Below are 19,180 nucleotides of genomic sequence, written 5' to 3' on the forward strand. Positions count from 1 at the left end.
TTCCGAAAAAATACTGTTCCAAATAACAGTTCCGAAATAACAGTCACCAGTGGTGATGAGTCGGAGTCGTTGAGTCGTTCAAACGAACGGTACAGTACCCTCCCTCTTCACCATAGACAAATAACACCATGCAGCTCACACTGGAGCACTCATAGGCATGACATAGTACACATTCTTATGTATAGATGGCACTGCAATGCACATTCGAATCGATTTTGGAAAATTGCTGTGCATGCGGACAGAACTCAAAAGCTTAATGTTAGTAATTACACAGCTGTTGACTACAAGGATAGAATACAACACTTTGTTTTCGTACATAAAGTTATAAAGACATGGTAGCCAACTAAAAAAAAATAACATAACATTTAAAACATATGGTATGTAATTTCTGTTCTCTCTATTACATAAAAAAAAAAAACAAATCATTAATTTTTATTTTTACTTTTCTTAATGCACAGTTATAATAATAATAATAATAATAATAATAATAATAATAATAATAATAATAATAATAATAATAAATATTACAATTTCATAAATAAAAAAGATATATATTGGCAGTACTGAAACCTGGAAACCCCGCAGTGGGTTAGTAAAATGTTGGAATCGCATCTTTACCAAAGTGTAATTTAAACTTCGCATTAAACCTCGCTCTCCAAATCAGTACTTATATGGGTAGTTTCCAACAAATAATGCTACAACATTTTTGTCGTTCTTTGATAACAGAGAAGATAGCACAAAAACTTGTGCTTGTCAGACTTAACCTCAACAAACGACATACAGACATTGTAACTAAACCACTCATTACCATTTACGACTTTAACCTTTGTATAGAATCAGCTGATCAATAAATTAATAATAGTATGCGTACTTTATGACTTTGTAGAATGTTTATAAAACAGAATTAGTCAACTAATGGTGAAATAAACCATAAAGCGGGAATGAATATTACAGATTATTAAATACTTACTATAACATTACAGATGATTGGCCAGTCTTACAAATGTTGATATTAAAGTTCGCGCCACCGCAAGGATTTCAATTTCCATGCGCCCCCTCCAACCACGTGAGAGTTTCAAGTACCAACTTCATCCAACGAAGTTCCAAGTACAACATAAAGAACAACGAGAACAGTGTAACTGCAGCTGTCATTGGTTCATCGGAACAAGCTCCGACGTTCCGACTGTTATCTCGGAGTCGGAACATACCTTGTGCAACGCGGTACTGCGAGCCCGCAACAGCTGGGCAAGTGAGCAGCTCGGAGTCGGAACACTGTTATTTCGGAACAGGAGGTACCGACCTACTGTTCATTTTTGCAACAGTTCCGAGGGAGTCGGAACATACCTTGTGCAACGCGGTACTGCGAGCCCGTAACAGTTGGGCAAGTGAGCAGCTCGGAGTCGGAACACTGTTATTTCGGAACAGGAGGTTCCGACCTACTGTTCATTTTTCCAACAGTTCCGAGACCGGAACAGTTCCAAAATAACTGTTGTGTTATTTTTTACCCATCTCTACAATAGTGCAGAAGTCGCTAAATTGATATATTATCAATGTGAAAAGATATTATCGTCGCTGCAAGAGTTGAAAAATCGTCAAATTCTTACATATGCAAACAAAGTTTGAGCAATTTTACCCATTAAAAAGATGGAAATGCATCAGATTAAAGCGAGATAACCGTCGAATTGGTATTTGGTGGCATTGGTAGCGACAACTTGGCACATTGAACTCTGGGCAAGGCTGGGATGTCTGGCCATACCAATATAAATGATTCCAAATTGCCTATAATTCACATGATATTTTCCTTATATTTTATCCATACATTATGTTTTCCAAAATCAAGCGAAATACGAAAAGTAAAAAATACAATGAAAAAGTCACATTTATATAACAAAAACGTTTTATTCGGTAAAATTCTACTTTTTCGTATTTCCCCTGGACCAATACTTACTGCATATTCCACCGCTTTCACGAATAGCGCGTGGTTTTCACAGTATTACTCTTACTGTATCATAACCATAATCCTTATTTTATTTATTGTAGCAGACGGGTGCTCAAACAGTTCAGGGTGCTGGTATAAATCATATGCAAAAGTAAAATTAGGAAAAGCGAAAAATATTAACACTGCAGTTGACACTTTCTCACATTTCTTATTTTACCCTTTTTATAAATTCTGACTGCACCTCATACCACAGTATAAGAAGATTCTTCTTATATTGTACTCATACTATGCTACAGTTGCAACCCATTCCAATTTTATAAGGACTGACCCCAGTATGTGAATTGAACCGGTGGGGGTGGGGGGCATTGGGGATAAAAATATTGTTTATATCAGTAATCTTTACATTAAAAGAGTCATAGTGAGAAAAGGACAAAAAATGTCAGAGGGAAGTGAAATAGGGAGAGAAGTACGACAAGGATCCCCTTTATCACCTATCCTGTTCAACATCAACTTCCAGGATTTAATGAAGAAGTGTTTTCAGAACATGGGAGGAGTGACAGTAGAAAGAAGAAGAATAAAGTGCATAAGATTTGCTGATGATATGGCGTTGTTTGCAGAAGAGGAGATGATACTGGGATATAGTACTACTGGAGCTAAATGACACCTGTGAGCAGTATGGGATGAAGATAATGCAAACAAGACAAAGACCATGGTTATCGGAAGAAAACGAAAGAAGGTAAACTTAAGAATTCGAAATGCAGTAGGCCTACAAATGGGCAGCTTTAGATAGTACTTGGGGTTTAGCCAGTGCTGTCATGGTAATTTTTCTCTTGGCCATACGCCCCACCCTTTTTTTCTCCCTTCAAATATATTTGACTCTTCTCTCTCTATCTCTCCGATTGTCATTTAATGATTTTTTTAATATCAAAGAAGAAGTAAATAAATTGTTTTGCTTAACATTTTAATTGTACAACAAGTTTGATTTAAAGAATATACGGTACCATGTAGCCCCACCATATGATCCTTCTGAACTCAATGAGGTAAGCTTTTAAATAAGATTGCTTACTTCTGTAATTCTACATCACGAAGTTTCTCTGCGTGCCTCCATTTTACTATTTAAGTTGAAAAAATATGTTTAATCGTCATTTCTTATACGATCTCTTCTTGGACATTCTTAACCCTCTGCAGCCTGTATTTTACTCTTAACTCTCTCCTTAGTAATCCACTATTATCTTCTTATATGTTATAACTAGGGCTGAAGAAAAGTATTGGTACCAGGGTAGTAAATAATTTCTATATACATTGTTTACAAAATACGTCCCGTTGTCAGGTGTCTCTACTGTCTGTAAGGAGCAGATAGAGTGAACATTTGACATTTCTTAATAGTAGACCTACTTAAGTGATGTGAGATTGTATCAGAATACCGAAACAAAAATCCAACAAAGGACAGATAATAAGGCTACTGAATTCAGAACATGGGGAAAATGTGTTTAATTAATTGGTAATAATATTTTTTGTAAATTTAATATTCGTTCCGAGTTAATCAATTTGAAACCCAAGTAATCCTGTAAATGTAAATTCTATTATGAGTTCATTCATATGGAGCGGACCACTACCGTAACTAGTCGTGCGTGCACACAAACATTTTGTAAACACAGAGCTCTACGTACGATGCAGCGTAGCCTATAACCAATGCTTTTTTCAGCTCTAGTTATAACTTTACTAGAGGGCGCATTTGGGGTTTGTAAACCATAAGATTAACTGCAACATTGACTATAAGTACGACCATAAGCAACACGTAAGGCTGTGCAGTGTACTGTCCTCATACAACCAGAACAGAACTAAGCTTGTCGATAACAATCGTTTGAGCTACATACTTCTAATGTTCTGTTAATGCACTTTAAATTAAAAATCACCTATTAATTATTTGCATTTTACATTACTAAGTTTATAATTTAGTATGTTACAGCAATATAATACACATATTTAAAATGCATTTATACAGTTAACTACATATCGAAAAAGTACATTGTCTTACTTTGCATTACTTTCTCTTCCTTCATGGATTGACTTGTTGCAATGAACAACAATATATTTCATCAGGAATTGAGAGGTGAACCTCTTACGATATTCAGTTAGTGATTATACTGAGAAAAACTTCTTTCTACAATGCATGATGTGGCAGGGGCGAACTCAAAATATGATATCGATACATCATTATTTTAGTCTGTTTCGTTACTCATTATCTAATAATATTTATAAATTCTTAAAATTACGGAACAAGAAACATAAAATTAAGAAAACTAGACTTAAGGATATAATAAAAATATTCTCCTCTTGATAAAATTGTCCATAGAGAAGTGTTGAGTTCCAAACTCTTCAACAAAATATAACTGCAGCTTCAAACGACGGGACTTATTTTCTTTCGGCTTATCTCACCGATGTTTTGGTATAAAGATAAATAAATGCTACGAAAATAAATAAAGAGAAGAATTACAGCACAAAATAAAGAAATGCTGTATATGTAGCGCAGAAGCACAATGAAGAACTGAAGACGTGTGGATGAATGTGAAGAACTAAGAAAGGAAGCTAAGAAATATGGCAGGAAGTGTAGAAGTACGGGAGTAACCAAAGAACTGCCGAAGAATGGTAAATATATGCTACGGAATCCCGTCCAACAGCAGTGAGTTGTTAGCGTATCTATGAGATACCACTAACTCCACCCACATGTGTGACACCATTAAAAACAAAATGCAATCTATGCAAAAGATAGTAAGTATCAATACCTTAAAAACAATATACTTTGCATACTTCCACTCGGTAATGAGTTTTGGAATAATATTCTGGGGAAATTCCACAGATAGTAACAGTATATTCCTATTACAAAAAAGAGTAATTAGAATAATATTAGGTGCCAAATCTAGGGAATCGTGTAGGACTATTTTCAGAAAACTACAAATAATGCCCATGGCTTGTCAGTATATATTTTCATTAATAATCTTCTTCATATGTAATCGTGAAAACTTTGTAACTAATTCAACAGTTCATAGCACAAATACACGTCAAAAAAAAAAAAGACTTTCATACTTCATCGGCAAGTGTATTATGCTATTAAAAAGGAGTGCGTTATATGGCAGAAAAAAATTTTAATAGCCTCCCTATCGATATAAAAAATGAAACTCAAAACATAAGATTATTTAGGGCCAAATTAAAGAAGTACCGGTACCTAATAAATTTTTCACGCATTCTATTCTGTAGGTGAATTCATGACATTCAATAATGCTCCATGAAATTGATACTAAAACTATGTGTTGTACTAGTAGACTATATTGTAAATCTCGTCTGTATATATTTCATCTAGACTGTGACAATAAATTAAGACTTTATAATAGTACCGGTATTAAGCTTTTTGACTTGTTCCATATTCTAGCTGTAAAACAATGTATGAATACCATGGAATGTTAATAAATACAATACAATATAATACAAAGCAGTCCGTACAGTAAACTTGTATTCTCTCAATATGCACCCCATTTGCGCTCTTTAGTTATTACTCGTCTATTTTCTAAGTGTACCATAATTTAGCTTGTAGCGCTGATGTTTTGATTCGAAAGGACTGTAAGAAGAGAGGTGCAGTGCCATGAGGCACTTCTTCCCCGCACTCGTGTACATTAGCAGTCACATTATTGTTCATTAATACCAAAACCTGCCACATGCATTTAGAAAACGAACATGTTATAATAGAAACAATGATTATTTTATGAAGCTTGATTTGTGTGTTTCTTTTAATATTTTTCACAACAACCCTATTTAATTAAAATGTATATACGTATTTTATTGTACATATCTTTATCCCTGTTAAAAACGTCACAATGCTGCCCAGATAGTTAAAATTCCTGATCTGTTACAAAGATTTGTGTTCTATAATTTTCGATCGATTTGGCGTGGAGAGCCATTACTTATGGTTTCTTAGTGGATATTTTAAGATTATAACATTTCTTTGGCTAAAATTTGCATTATAAATTTTCTAGGCGACAGATGTTCGAATTGAAAAGGATCCTATTATTTGATATTAATTATACTACGGTACCCCTTATCTCCTGGTTTAGTTGCATTATGAGTGATGTCACTTATGAGGTCACAACCTATCTTCGGACAGTTGAATAAACAACAGCATTATTCATATCGTAAGTCCTATAAAAGAAGATGAGGTATGGAACATTTTGAAGACAGCCAAAAATGGAAAAGCTGCTGGTCCAGGAGGAATAACAATGTAATTAATTAAATGTGGAGGTCCAAATATTATAAGAATTTTAACTAGACTTTTTAATCAGGTAAATGAGGGAGATCCAATCCCGACAGACTGGAAATGTCATACATTAGTGCAGCGGTTCCCAAACTTTTTCAGCCACGGAGCCCTTTTTGAAGCAAAAGTTTCTCGTGGAGCCCCAAGAAATGTTTACTTTTTAGTTTTATCTGTCTACGTTCTATGAAGCATATTTCACACTAACCATAAACGGAAGTATGAATATATATATATATATATATATATATATATATATATATATATATATATATATTAATAAAGGAAACAATAGTAAAAAAGTACTGGATATAATTTATTTAAATCTACAAAATGATATTAACAAGTAGTTAAGATGTTTAAAAAATGTTACAATGCCACATGTACACCCGAAGTTAATGTGAAGAATGTTCCTGTTTCTTGCGACAGAGTTTGTCAATGACCGGTGTCATAGAAGTCAGTTGAAGACCTATATCGTCTTCTGTGTCCAAACAAGTTCGATATTTTGTTTTGTAGCGGTGTACCTCGAAAAGGTCGTTTCAGTGAGGTACACAGTACCAAAAGGCAGTGAGAGAAATTTAGCTTTTGAACTTAATATCAAAAGATCCTCCCCTAACTTAGCCCAAAATTTGGGAAATGGTTTGCTTTTAAATTATGCCTGACAGTGGCTGTTCGTAACCATGTCTATAAGGACCTCATATCTGAAGCAGTGAGGGCTGCTGGTTTTGACATCACTGGAAATGGATCTACAATCCACTCATATTTCTTTAGAATTGATTCCCGAGTGTCCCTTGGAAAGTATGAATTGATAGTTTGAAGCAAATTGTCAAGGTGTTCTTTCATTATTGCTATGAATGAGACATTCATTGTTATGTTATTTTCTTCTGTAAAGTTTGAAGTCAATCACAAATGTAAGATCCTTATTGTCGGCGCTTTGTATGTAGAACGCTATCTTTTTCTTCAGTGCGACAATTTCGTCATCAACATCGAATATAATCTTCCATTTACCTTATATTTTTTACTAGGTTATTTTACGACGCTTTCTCAACAGCTTAGGTTATTTAGCGTCTGAATGAGATGAAGGTGATAATGCCGGTGAAATGAGTCCGGGGTACAGCACCGAAAGTTACCCAGCACTTGGTCATTTTGGGTTGAGGGAAAACCCCGGAAAAAACCCCAACCAGGTATTTACCTTGTATGTACCCATGTGCTGAATTCATTTTTGAAAAATATCTGCCAAGTAACATAATTTGTACAACCATTCCTGATCATTCAAATAATCTGCTAGCAAACTATTCTGGTAATTCAAAAGTGAAGAAAATTCCGTTCGAAGTTCATGTAATTGGGACAACGCTTTACCGCGCGACAACCATCACACTTCTGTGTGTAATATTACTAACAATGACTTGTGTATTCGTTCATTCATTCATTCATTCATTTATTTATTTTATTCCATAGATCTTACATGAGCAATGAAGCTTTAAGATGTGGAACATGTCAACATTTTACAATATTGCAATTACAATTTTTACAAATTTTTATAGTTTTACAATTTAGTAATTTTCTACAATTTTTACAATTTTGTACAATTTTTTTACATTTTGGCGAGATGTAGTGAGATGAGATGAGGTCCGAGGATTCGCCAAAATATTACCCGGCATTTGCCTTTTCGGTGGGGGAAACCTCGGAGAAACCCAACCAGGTAATCAAATCAAAGGGGGTAATCAAATCAAAGGGGTTGATGCCAAGGACTCGCCATAGACCATCTGGCTTCAGTCCCACGGCTGGGGAAAACCTCCGAAGAAACCAAAGTCCAAAGGGGGATCCAACCCAAGCCCGAACACAGCTCCGGATCAGCAGCCCAGCGAGTCTGCTGACTGAGCTACATCGATGGCTCTACTAAAAGTATACAATACATACCTATCAGATTATTAAATTTACAAACGCAAACGATCATTCATAAGTTGAGCTATATTATAATACAAAACAATTTAATTAAATTTAAGGCATAAACAATTCAACCAGTTGTGATATACAGAAATTGATAATACATATCATGCAAACTACTTCAAATTACAAACACAAACAATTTATCAGTAGAGCTATATAGATTACTATTCAATTTAAAGCATATACAATTCATCGGCCAAAACTATACAAATATATACAATACAAAGTAGCATACTTTCATTAAGCTATACAAATTTGTGCAATTAATATCAAGTAGATTAATTCAATTTATAATCATAAACAATTCATCAGTTGAGTTATACATATTACCATTCAATTTACAGTAGGTCTATATACAATTCATCAGTAGAGCTACACAGACTAGTAATCATTTTAAGAACATATACAATTCATCAGCCAAACTATACAAACATATACAATCAAATTAGTTCAATTTACAAACTTATTTTCGTTAAGCCATACAATTCATATGAAGTAGATTAATTCAATTTATAAGCTTAAACGATTCATCAGTTGACCTATACAGTATACTATTCAATTTACAGTACATACAATTCATAAGTTATGCTGAACAAAAAATACAATACATAGTAAACAGATTAAGTCAATATAAAAACATATTTTAGTTGAGCTATATAAAATTGTACATGTCATTTAAGTAGAATAATTCAATTCACAAGCATAAACAATTCATCAATTGTGTAGAAGGTATGAGTATGTAGAAATTTGGTTAAATCTTTTCTGAACCTTTTCTCGTTGTTCTTCAAATCTTTAAGATAATTAGGCAGTGCATTGAAGACTGTTATACATGAATAGCGAACTCCTTTTTTAAAACAGCTTAGACTAACAGAGGGTAGATGAAGATCTGATTTATGTCTTGTATTAAAATGATGAATGTCTTGATTAGTACTGAATTTATCTTGGTTCTTAATATACAGCATCATTAGGGAAAGAATGTATTCACAAGATAAAGTCAAAATTTCTAAGTTTCGGAAAATATTTTTACATGAGGTCCTTTTATGCACACCGGCCATTATTCTTATAGCTTTCTTTTGTAAAACAAAAACGTGTTTAGCTTCAGACGAGTTACCCCAGAATATTAATCCATATTTCATTACAGAGTGAAAATATGCAAAGTATGACATTTTAAGTAAGTTTATATCACCAATATTAGATAAGGATCTTAATGCATAACAGGCAGAGCTCAATTTACGAGTAATACATTCTATATGCGTTTTCCAGTTCAAGTGATTATCCAATTCTAAACCAAGAAACTTTGTGCTTATAGATTCTTTGAGATGAGTTCCATTTAATCGAATACTGTAGGAAACCTGAGCACTATTGTGTGTACTAAATTTGACTGCACTGGTTTTATCAACATTAAGTGCTAGTTTATTTGCATGGAACCATTCATTCATTAGATTCAGCACTGTATTAGAAGTGTTTATAAAATGATCGTATTGTTTGCTTGAAATAATTACACTTGTATCATCTGCAAATAAAATTACATGGGCTGAATTGTTTATGGTCAAGGCTAAATCATTAATATAAACTAGAAACAACAATGGACCTAAAATTGCTACTACCCATATCTTCACACAGGATTTTAAGTAGTCTACACTGCGAAGGCCGTGCCTTAACAAAGTTAACAATTTTGACGGCGTTGTCTGGTACCTGCTTTAATAACGCTGTCATTTTTCGTTGCGAGGGCATGTTGGTGTAGTACACAGTGACTACTTGTTCAGTTTTTAAAACTTCCTTGATCATTGTAACAACGCCAGCAACAGGACCTACCATGGCCTTTGCGCCATCTGTGCACACGTCAATGCAATTGCCCCACGGTATCGAGTTTTCAATGCAGAAGGAAAAAATTCAGTATCGCTTGTAGAGGATGGCAATGGCTGCAGAACAAAATATTTCATGAAAAAAACTGAAAAATCATATCGCACAAACATCATTAACATAGCTAATCCGGCAAAAACCGTGGATTTGTCAAGTTGTAACGAAAATTTCTTTTAACTGATACGGGAAATCATGATATATTTTACGTCTTTTTATATAAGTATTCTGGATTCGAATATGCCCAGTGCTACTTGGTAAGGGCACACTGGAAATCAAGTTTTGCAATTTTCTCGTCCACCATGCACTTCACTACCTTCACTAATAGTGGTTTCATAAGAGTTTCAGCAAGAGTGAGATTTACCAGCAAGAGCCTGGTCATGTCTAACCAAGTACAGCGTTTTCAGTGCTTCCTCGTTGTTTGTTTTTACACGAGGTGAAATTTTGTCTGAACTGCATGGAGGTCGTCACTTTTTTCTTTGGAAGTAGTCTGCAGTTTTATTTGTGAATTTTTGAATTGAGAAATGCCGTCTAAGCTTGGCATGGAACATAGAACTATTGGGAAAAACTTTGTTACATATCACACACTGTGGACGTTCATCAACAAACTTAGTGAATCCCATGTCCAAATATAAATCACAATATTATCGTTTGTTACTTTCAATACCTCTACATTAGGCATCGTAGACTCTGAGACAGGATGATGTTCATAATATTCCGAACTCAATTCCCAGGAATTCGCACTATCTTCTTTGAAAGTAAGGTTATAGCTGTTGTTATCTCTCTTTGACTGAGCACTGGTTGATGGCTAATGACTCTTAGGTCTTAGGGAGCCCTTCTTAAAACACAGTTCCGGTTCAACGAAAGTTTAGCTAACACATCTGCTATCAAATTAACATGCAGATAAACATGATATATATTTTTTGAGGTAACTTAACAGTCAATAGATTGTAGATTCCACGTGCTATGAATAACAAACTCTGCCTGCCCAGTATATAAAAAATAAAATAAATTTCGAGAATCATTGAGTACTTGGCAAGCAAGAAAGATCGAGATAGTTCCAGTGACGAGTAGATCTAATATTAATGCTTCCATGTAGCAAGAAGAACGCAAACTACTTTCTCAGGAAGTATTTTTCGCTTGATGGAAGTAGTTTCCCTTTTCTCGCTAGAGACTAGATGGAAGCAGCATTTTTGTCATCTTCATAACTTCCACGGATGGAGCCCCTGAGAATCATGCGCGGAGCCCTAAGGGCTCCGCGGAGCACATTTTGGGAACCACTGCATTAGTGCAATATATACTGACACAGCGGGAAAGGCATGGAGGACGTTACACTTTGTGATGAGGGTATTAAGGAAAGGCTCTGATAAATCCAAAGAGATTGCATATAAATCACTAGTTCGTCCAGTAATGGAATATGGTGCTGCATGTTGGTATCCTTACAGATTAGAACATATTAAGACACTGGAAAAGATTCAAAAACGGGCTCTCAAGTGTTGCCGTAATAATTCACCATTAAAATGGGACACACTCACGGACCGGAGAATGCGAATTCGATTATGCGCAATGTTCAAAACATACAGAGGTGAGCCTGCCTGGAGCGAAATAAAAAATAGGTTGCAGCCGCCAAATTACTCTTCAAGGAACGACCACTCATATAAATTGAGGGAAAGAAGATAGAGGACGGACACTGGAAAGTTTTCTTTTCTCAGTCGTACTATCAGGGACTGGAATGCTTTACCTGCAGACTTACTAAAGGCTTTACCAATAACCAAAAATGTATTTAAAAATAGGCTTAAGGACTTTACTAATAGACGGTAGTATAGTATACACACTATTTAAAGGGTGTAATTGATATCTTGTTCTACAATTTGGAATTCCTCGTTAGAGGTCTTTCCTTCCTTGCAAATGCTTTGAAGTGATATCTTGTTATTTGAAGTGTTCTATCAGTGAGGAAGTGTGTTGTGTCAGTGAAGTGTGTAGTGACAGTGAATTCTATTGTGTAAGTGAAGTGTGTTGGTGTCAGTGAAGTGGCTGTGCAAAGTATTTGAACAGTAAAATGGTTAGAAGTGTTAGTGAAATCAAGTACAATCAGTGCAGTGAGTGAGTTGACAGCGAAATAAGTGTAGTGCCGAAAGGTACTTGTGCAGATATGAACCTGTCAGACTCGTGGGTCTTAGTTCGAGCTTAGGGTTAAGATACAAATTGGATTTACAGTACTTTAAATGTTATTTTAAGTGACCATGCTTCATTTTAATTTAGGATGCTCCTTGTTATTATTATTATTATTATTATTATTATTATTATTATTATTATTATTAATTGTTTTTTATTAGTTGTATTTATTATTAATTGTCATTATTGAGTGTAATTAGTTACCACTGCCACCGGGTATTATACCCATTTGCAGTGTGAATAAATGCTACATACATACATACATACAAAAATAAAGGAAATAAAGGAGATCCAGCAAATTATAGAGGCATTAGCGTCATGGCAACAATTAGTAGGATTTTAAGTACCGTACCATTATTAAAATTAGATTGGAGGAAATAATAGGACATAAAATATCAGAAGATCAGGCAGGTTTTACAACTGGTAAATCATGCTTGGACAATATATTTGTGATCAAATTATTGAAAAAATGGTGGCAAAAGGGAAGGAAGTACATAAGGTACCGTATTTATCGATCTTGAAAAGGCCTATGATTCTATACCTATCAACAGACTCTGGGTGTCAATGGAGCAATTTGGAATCCATAAAGCTTTCATTACTTTTATAAAAAAAAAAAGCTGTATGGATGTAAGGCATTTGTTAAAGTCGGAAATCGGTTATCATCAGAATTCATTACAACCAAAGGATTAAGACAGGGATGCGGGATGTCACCAACACTATTTAAGATATTTCTAGAAGATATACTAAAGTCATGCAGAGGAATGGGAGTAAATATCAATGGTCAGTTAATGCACAATTTATTATTTGCAGATGACCAGGTTATAATAGGACAAGACAAAGAAGACATAGAATATATGGTCCGTAAATTAATGGATGCATTTGAAGCAGGAGGATTGAAAATAAATATTGTTAAAACAGAATACATGGTAATTGGAGGAATTACAGAAGATCTACAGATAAATGATGCCACAATTAAATGTGTTGAGGAATTCAAATACCTGGGATCCATTATTGACAAATCTGACACATGCGAAAAAGATATTATTAACAGAGTAAATTGTGCTAGGAAAGCGATTAGATCCCTGAATTGTGTTTTGTGAAGTAGAAATACAAAACAGTATATCGTCTCTTAAGAACCAATACCGCGTAACTGACAAAATGTAAATTTTACGGGAGAAGGAAAAAACTGAATAAAAACCATAAAAATAACGGAATAATCTTGAAAAGTGATATCTGGCTATGAAATAGTTTAACTAATTTATAACTAAGTGAAAATGGTTGATCATGGCTGTAGACATTTGGCCATGTCACTTACGCGGTATTGGAACTCTGCCGTTGACTACATTTTGTTAGTTATGCGGTATTGTGAGACAACTTTAGCAGCTTCAAGACATACTCGTATGTTGACAAGCGTTTACTTTACGTTAAAATTGCCTTCTGGAAATATTATTCGTGCTCTTGTATATGTCAATGTGTTATCTGAATTGTTGTCCTACCATCTGACTTGAGGTCAAGGTCGGTAGGCTGTAGCTTGAATCAGCACTAGATTACGTTCCAGACAATGATTGCTGCATTCTTAGCCAATCAAATACTGAAACTATGGGACAGGAAAAACGAAGACATAGTTCAATGTTTATAATAATAATAATAATAATAATAATAATAATAATAATAATAATAATAATAATAATAATAATAATCTGTTACTAGGTACTTTAGTTTCACACTACATATTTGAATAGATAAGTAGAATTGTTACTACAACGTTGCTGACAAGTATAATTTGATAATAAAATAATTAATAATAGTTATATTATTATTATTATTATTATTATTATTATTATTATTATTATTATTATTATTATTATTATTATTATTATTATTGACAATGGACTTGACTGACTTGCGAATAATGAAAAGAAAATCATATAAAAATATAATAATGATAAATTTTCAGGCACAATATTGGTTAAACACACTAAATAATTATAGGACTATGCTGAAATCACAAAAAGTAATCCTTGAGTAACCCTAGTGTGGAATACTATCATAAAAACTATGGCACAATCGGTTCTACATACAATAATGTGACGGTACTTTAGGCAGGCTACTAATGCTCTTTTTTTTCTGTGCTTTTGTACGAGAAATGACGTTTTTTTTTTTACTGAAAGGACGCCATCAGTGCTATTAGCTAACCAATATCGCACAATTCATTCTTTAATTCCCAATGTACACAGAAACATCATTTTGCAAATCTGAATTTTTTTCTCATCAATTTTTAGATTGTAGGCAAATGTTCTCTTTCTTCTCGATTCAGAATTTGTACTGCCAGGTCTTTTCGTAGGAGTGAAATTCACAAGATTTGATATGTGAACAGTCCGCTGTCCCCAAGTCATAGTTTTCCAGAATCCCTGAAAGATGTGTCTTCTCTCATTAGGAATTAAATTACAGCCTCTTACTTTCGAATTTTGGCACATTTTATAACTACTCTCTGGCCCCAAATACCTTGCATCTCTTTCCGTATCATGTGTCACTTTGCCATCTTTCGACCTCTTGTAGCTAAGATAAGCTTCCTCTTCCATTCTAAGTTTTCTGTTTTTCATTTTCTTCCACTTAACCTTGTGTGGCTTTGAACTTCTTTTTCTCTTTTGTGTCAAATTTCCATGAAACGCTTGAAGATTCTTCTCTTTACCTTTTTCTGACGAATGTAAAAATGTAGAATAAGTAGCACTCACAAATTCTTCGGGGTCGTCTACATCTGAAGACGCATCCGAAATTTAGTTTAGATCCTTCATTGACGAAATATTGTCTTCAGTTTCTGTCCTATCCTATTTATAGTGGTATTATTTTAATAGTGTTGCTTTAAATCATACCAGACTGCATAATATGATCATAATCTTACCGGTAACACTGGATGGATAATGCCTGATCTGCAGCAACCCATTTCCAGAAGGACGGTTTTCTTTTGCATTTGAATTATCAGGCAGTTCACCTACGAATAAGATGAGATTACTAGTGCTTATAAATGTGATATAAATGGATTAAAAACATGTGTAATAAATATTATCATCAATTTAGATCTTCCTCCTAACGGAAGAAATGGGAGGAACCAAGCTCAGCACCACTGAATGTAGCGCAAATTATTTTAGCGGCCCATTCATGATTATTTATATTACTTAAATTAGGTTTGCTGTTATGATTCCGTAACTGAAGAAAATAAACGTTTTTATAACAGTGATACTTCTTATATCATACCTTTGTTAATGTTCACAGAAGTTTCTCCCGTCTTGAATGCAGAACATAGCACAGATAGGATTTCGTTCTCGCTAAACTGACCGTCGTCCGATTCATTGTCCATTTCTTTTCTTGTATCTGTAGGCCAATATAGTAATAAAATAATTAATGTATTATATTTCAGTGAATGACCTTGCAGTAAGATTCTGCGTGAATTCAGCTCAACTAACATTCATTTGATATTAGTGAAATAATTCTATTATATTTACCTTTTAAATAATTAAAACTGAACACTTCTTTAATCTTCTCAGAATATTACACACTGTTGACACAATTTTACAAGGTAGTAACGAGAACCAGCTTCCATACTGATGGCGCGCAGGGAGTAGACATAATATCTGTTGTCAGATACGCGGTATTTCCAACAGACTTCTCGTGACTTCAGATACGCGGTATTGTACCCCCCCTCCTTCGCACGCAGGCCATTCATGCAATCAAATTCCCGCTCTTGTCAATGCATGCAGATGATAGTGAAGGTACCATCTGTGCAAAAAAACAGTTTTGACCAAAAATGTCAGTTACGCGGTATTGGTTCTTAAGCGACGATATTCTAAAAACAATAATCGAAAGCATGCTTACATATGGTTCAGAAAGCTGGACAATAAGTGAAAAATTGCAGAAAAGGGTGTTGGCGACAGAAATGGATGGATTACGAAGAAGTATGAGGATATCCAGACTAGAACATGTAAGAAACACATATATTAGAAAAGAAATGGAAGCAGATGAAACTCTTATGGACAAATAGAAAATAGGTCTTTACAGTGGTATGGACATGTACAACGGATGTCGGAGGAACAGAGACCTAAATGTATCCTCAATTGAACAGTGCCAGGAAGAAGAAAGCTTGGAAGAGCTAGAAAGACATGGTATGAAGGAATACACACATACATGATGAAGAGGGACAGTGGGAAAATAGGAAGCTCTGGAAAGCAGGAATCAAAGGTGAACTGCTGTAAAGTGGAAAGCCAGTAAAAGTGAAAGTATGTATATACTGTACTGAAGTCTTCTTTCTCCATTACAGACTCTTTTGCCAGTCATTCTTTCTCATACTCCGGCAGGATGTTTGACCAAGACGGTGGCCCACTATGCTCAGGAAATCTCTGCAGGTGTTTCAACCTACAGTTCTGAATGGATTACTCGCTTCTTTATCATTTTAAACGTTTGGTATATTTAACTTGGCAGTATATTATATTTCGTCTCTTGCAACAAATTGTGTGTTGTACACTTCCACACATTTATTATGTATTCTGGATCCTTGGGGTTAGCTGAAGGTGTCGGTCAGATATTCCTCTTTTGGAAATATACATACATACGAATATTTGTAGGTTCGTCATAGTTACTGATTGGCTTCATCACTAGTGTATTGTTTAATATCTTCCTCTACATTACATACACTTACTCTGCGATGTTGAAAGCTTTTATCGTATGACAATAGGTTTATTCCAGCACAGTTCAGAATCGATTCTGAACTGTCTGCTCATGCGCAGTATCTCAATGTGCATTCCAACAAGACTTGAACTGATTTGGAACTCCCAGTTTTCTGTTCCAATGTGCTTTCGAACTCATTCGGAATGAGTGAAATTGGTTTTCAATTAAGAGCAGGAACTGGAAATTCTTAACTGCAGATGCATGCACAGGTGGCTTAGTCTGAGGTTGAGGTTAAAATGCTTTGAGACTGGGCAGGTTAAAATTAAAAAAATAGTCGATCATGAGTGATTTGGAAGGTGGTAGTGATATATTTTATGATTAATTAAATTCGGAAGATAATTAATATAATTTTAGTATGAGAAGAAGCTCCAAAGGCTGTGAAAGAACAGTTCAAGAAACATTCAAACAACATAAAATCCCGAAAATGTACTCGACTAGCGCATGTGTCGAAAAATGTTTGGTATTAGTTCATAATGCGTTCTGAATTTCTTGCTGGAACAAATCTAATATTGGAGGACAGTAATCAATTTAAGTAAAAGTTACACAGTCGACAAATTGAAATAGCTCTCCTGGGGGGGGGGGGGAAATGGACTTGGAACAGTCTGGTTCTGAGCCATCGATATGTAGACAATTTACTCAAAGAAACAAACAGCCTACAAAATGCCTACAATGATCCTGAATTCTAGAAGACAGTGAACACTGGAAATTTGAACAAATTATATTTTTAAATCACTTTAAAAAACATGAAATTTAACAAATTTTATAAATAAAATACACTAGACTTTCGCTAATCAAGCTCTTAGTCATCCGGTCTCTCAATTATCCAGCCTCTTTTTAGTGTAGTTTCTATCACTTGTGCTGTAACAGTTTTCTGAAAAATTTGCACCGGTGCCATGTGTACTACTTCTACACGTAGGCCTGTATATACTTATAATGGGTACATAAGCTCCGGCCAAGTGTAGAATGTTCTAGTTTCGATTTTAAAGTGAAAGTGGTGTTGTTGCCACAACTTATAACAATACATTTAATGACATTTTTAAGCACTCTCAGTAATCCGACAATCTCGCTAATCCGGCATCCTTCTGTGCAAGGAATCACCAGATTAGCAAGAGTCTAGTGTAGTATAAAAGTGACACAATTACTATAATAACTTACTCAAATACACTATGAGTATACTGACAATAAAATACACAATGAGTCCTTAATAATAAGAATAATTTGACCTAATATTCTGTGAGGGATGCCGAGTACCTCTAAAATGAATTCTTAAAATGTAATTGTTTATCTTTAAAATACCAATATTGTGTTACAGACATTTTAAAGAACATGCTTATAAATTTTGAATTTATCTTTCAAAATGGCTGAAATATATCCATTTTACTGAATTAATGTATCCTGCTATTTTCTTTTTATTTTTGGGGCCAATTTTTTTAAGTAATCTCAAATTTGAGTTGTTGTAGTAATGATATTTCTACATACAAAAAATTAAAAATGTAGATCAATTATGGAAAAAGTCAAATTTAACCATAATCTCCTTTTAATTACACTCACTGATAAATCTTTTTCCATCTTTTTTATCTGCTTAACCTCCCCATTAGTCAGACTTGATAGGTAGATGTAGGTTTATTCAGAAATTATACATACGAATGCATCACATTATCAAAATTTGTCCTTAAATGGAGAGCATGCATCTTTTGACTGTAGGCCTATGTGCTTTGCACATCCAGTCCTACTTTGTAGGTTTTACCCTCCTCACCTATGATTGAAATCCAACCACTCTCCACAAAACACACAGATTAATAAGCAAGTGGCATATACAAAACACAATATTATAACCATACACACCACTGCGAATAGAAGAGGGAGATTCAACTAGTCTCACATTAGATATCTCACAATTGCTTGTCTCCGTGGTCATGGGATTGGCATGACTCAGGCCACCACTGAGGATTCACAGGACAACCACAAGACAATGGACGAACACCCAATCCCATGAGTGGTATATATATTTCATCTGCTTGTTAAATTTACAGAACTAAATGCCTTACAATCTTATATGAAGTCGCATTAAGTAAAATTTAATGCAGGAGAGCTAATGAAAATGTAACAACGAATATATTATTTTGTTTTTTTCACCCATTCCAGTTGAAGGAGGCTTCAGGTTGTGGGATTTCTATGCTGGTAACTTGGCAGAATACGGAAGTCTGTTTCCACCATCCTATGATTTAGCT

The 19,180-nt window shown here is 34.5% G+C and overlaps 2 long non-coding RNA genes across 2 annotated transcripts in view; one reads left to right on the top strand and one right to left on the bottom strand.

Moving 5' to 3' along the window:
• The first annotated feature begins 693 nt into the window (after window positions 1-693).
• Window positions 694-19,180, top strand: part of LOC138713386 (uncharacterized) — a 21,456-nt gene continuing 2,969 nt past the window's right edge. The window contains exons 1-2 of the long non-coding RNA XR_011335852.1: window positions 694-2,675; window positions 19,095-19,180. The exon at window positions 19,095-19,180 is cut by the window's right edge and continues 60 nt beyond it. This is a non-coding gene — a long non-coding RNA (uncharacterized lncRNA). The remainder of the gene's footprint in view (window positions 2,676-19,094) is intronic.
• LOC138713389 (uncharacterized) lies at window positions 7,673-19,099 on the bottom strand. Its single transcript, XR_011335855.1, has 3 exons — window positions 15,483-19,099; window positions 15,130-15,219; window positions 7,673-8,141 (listed from the first exon to the last, which is right to left on the bottom strand). It is a non-coding gene; the product is annotated as an uncharacterized lncRNA (long non-coding RNA).

The sequence above is a fragment of the Periplaneta americana genome, chromosome 14 (genome assembly GCF_040183065.1).
Source record: "Periplaneta americana isolate PAMFEO1 chromosome 14, P.americana_PAMFEO1_priV1, whole genome shotgun sequence".
Lineage (NCBI taxonomy): Eukaryota > Metazoa > Arthropoda > Insecta > Blattodea > Blattidae > Periplaneta > Periplaneta americana.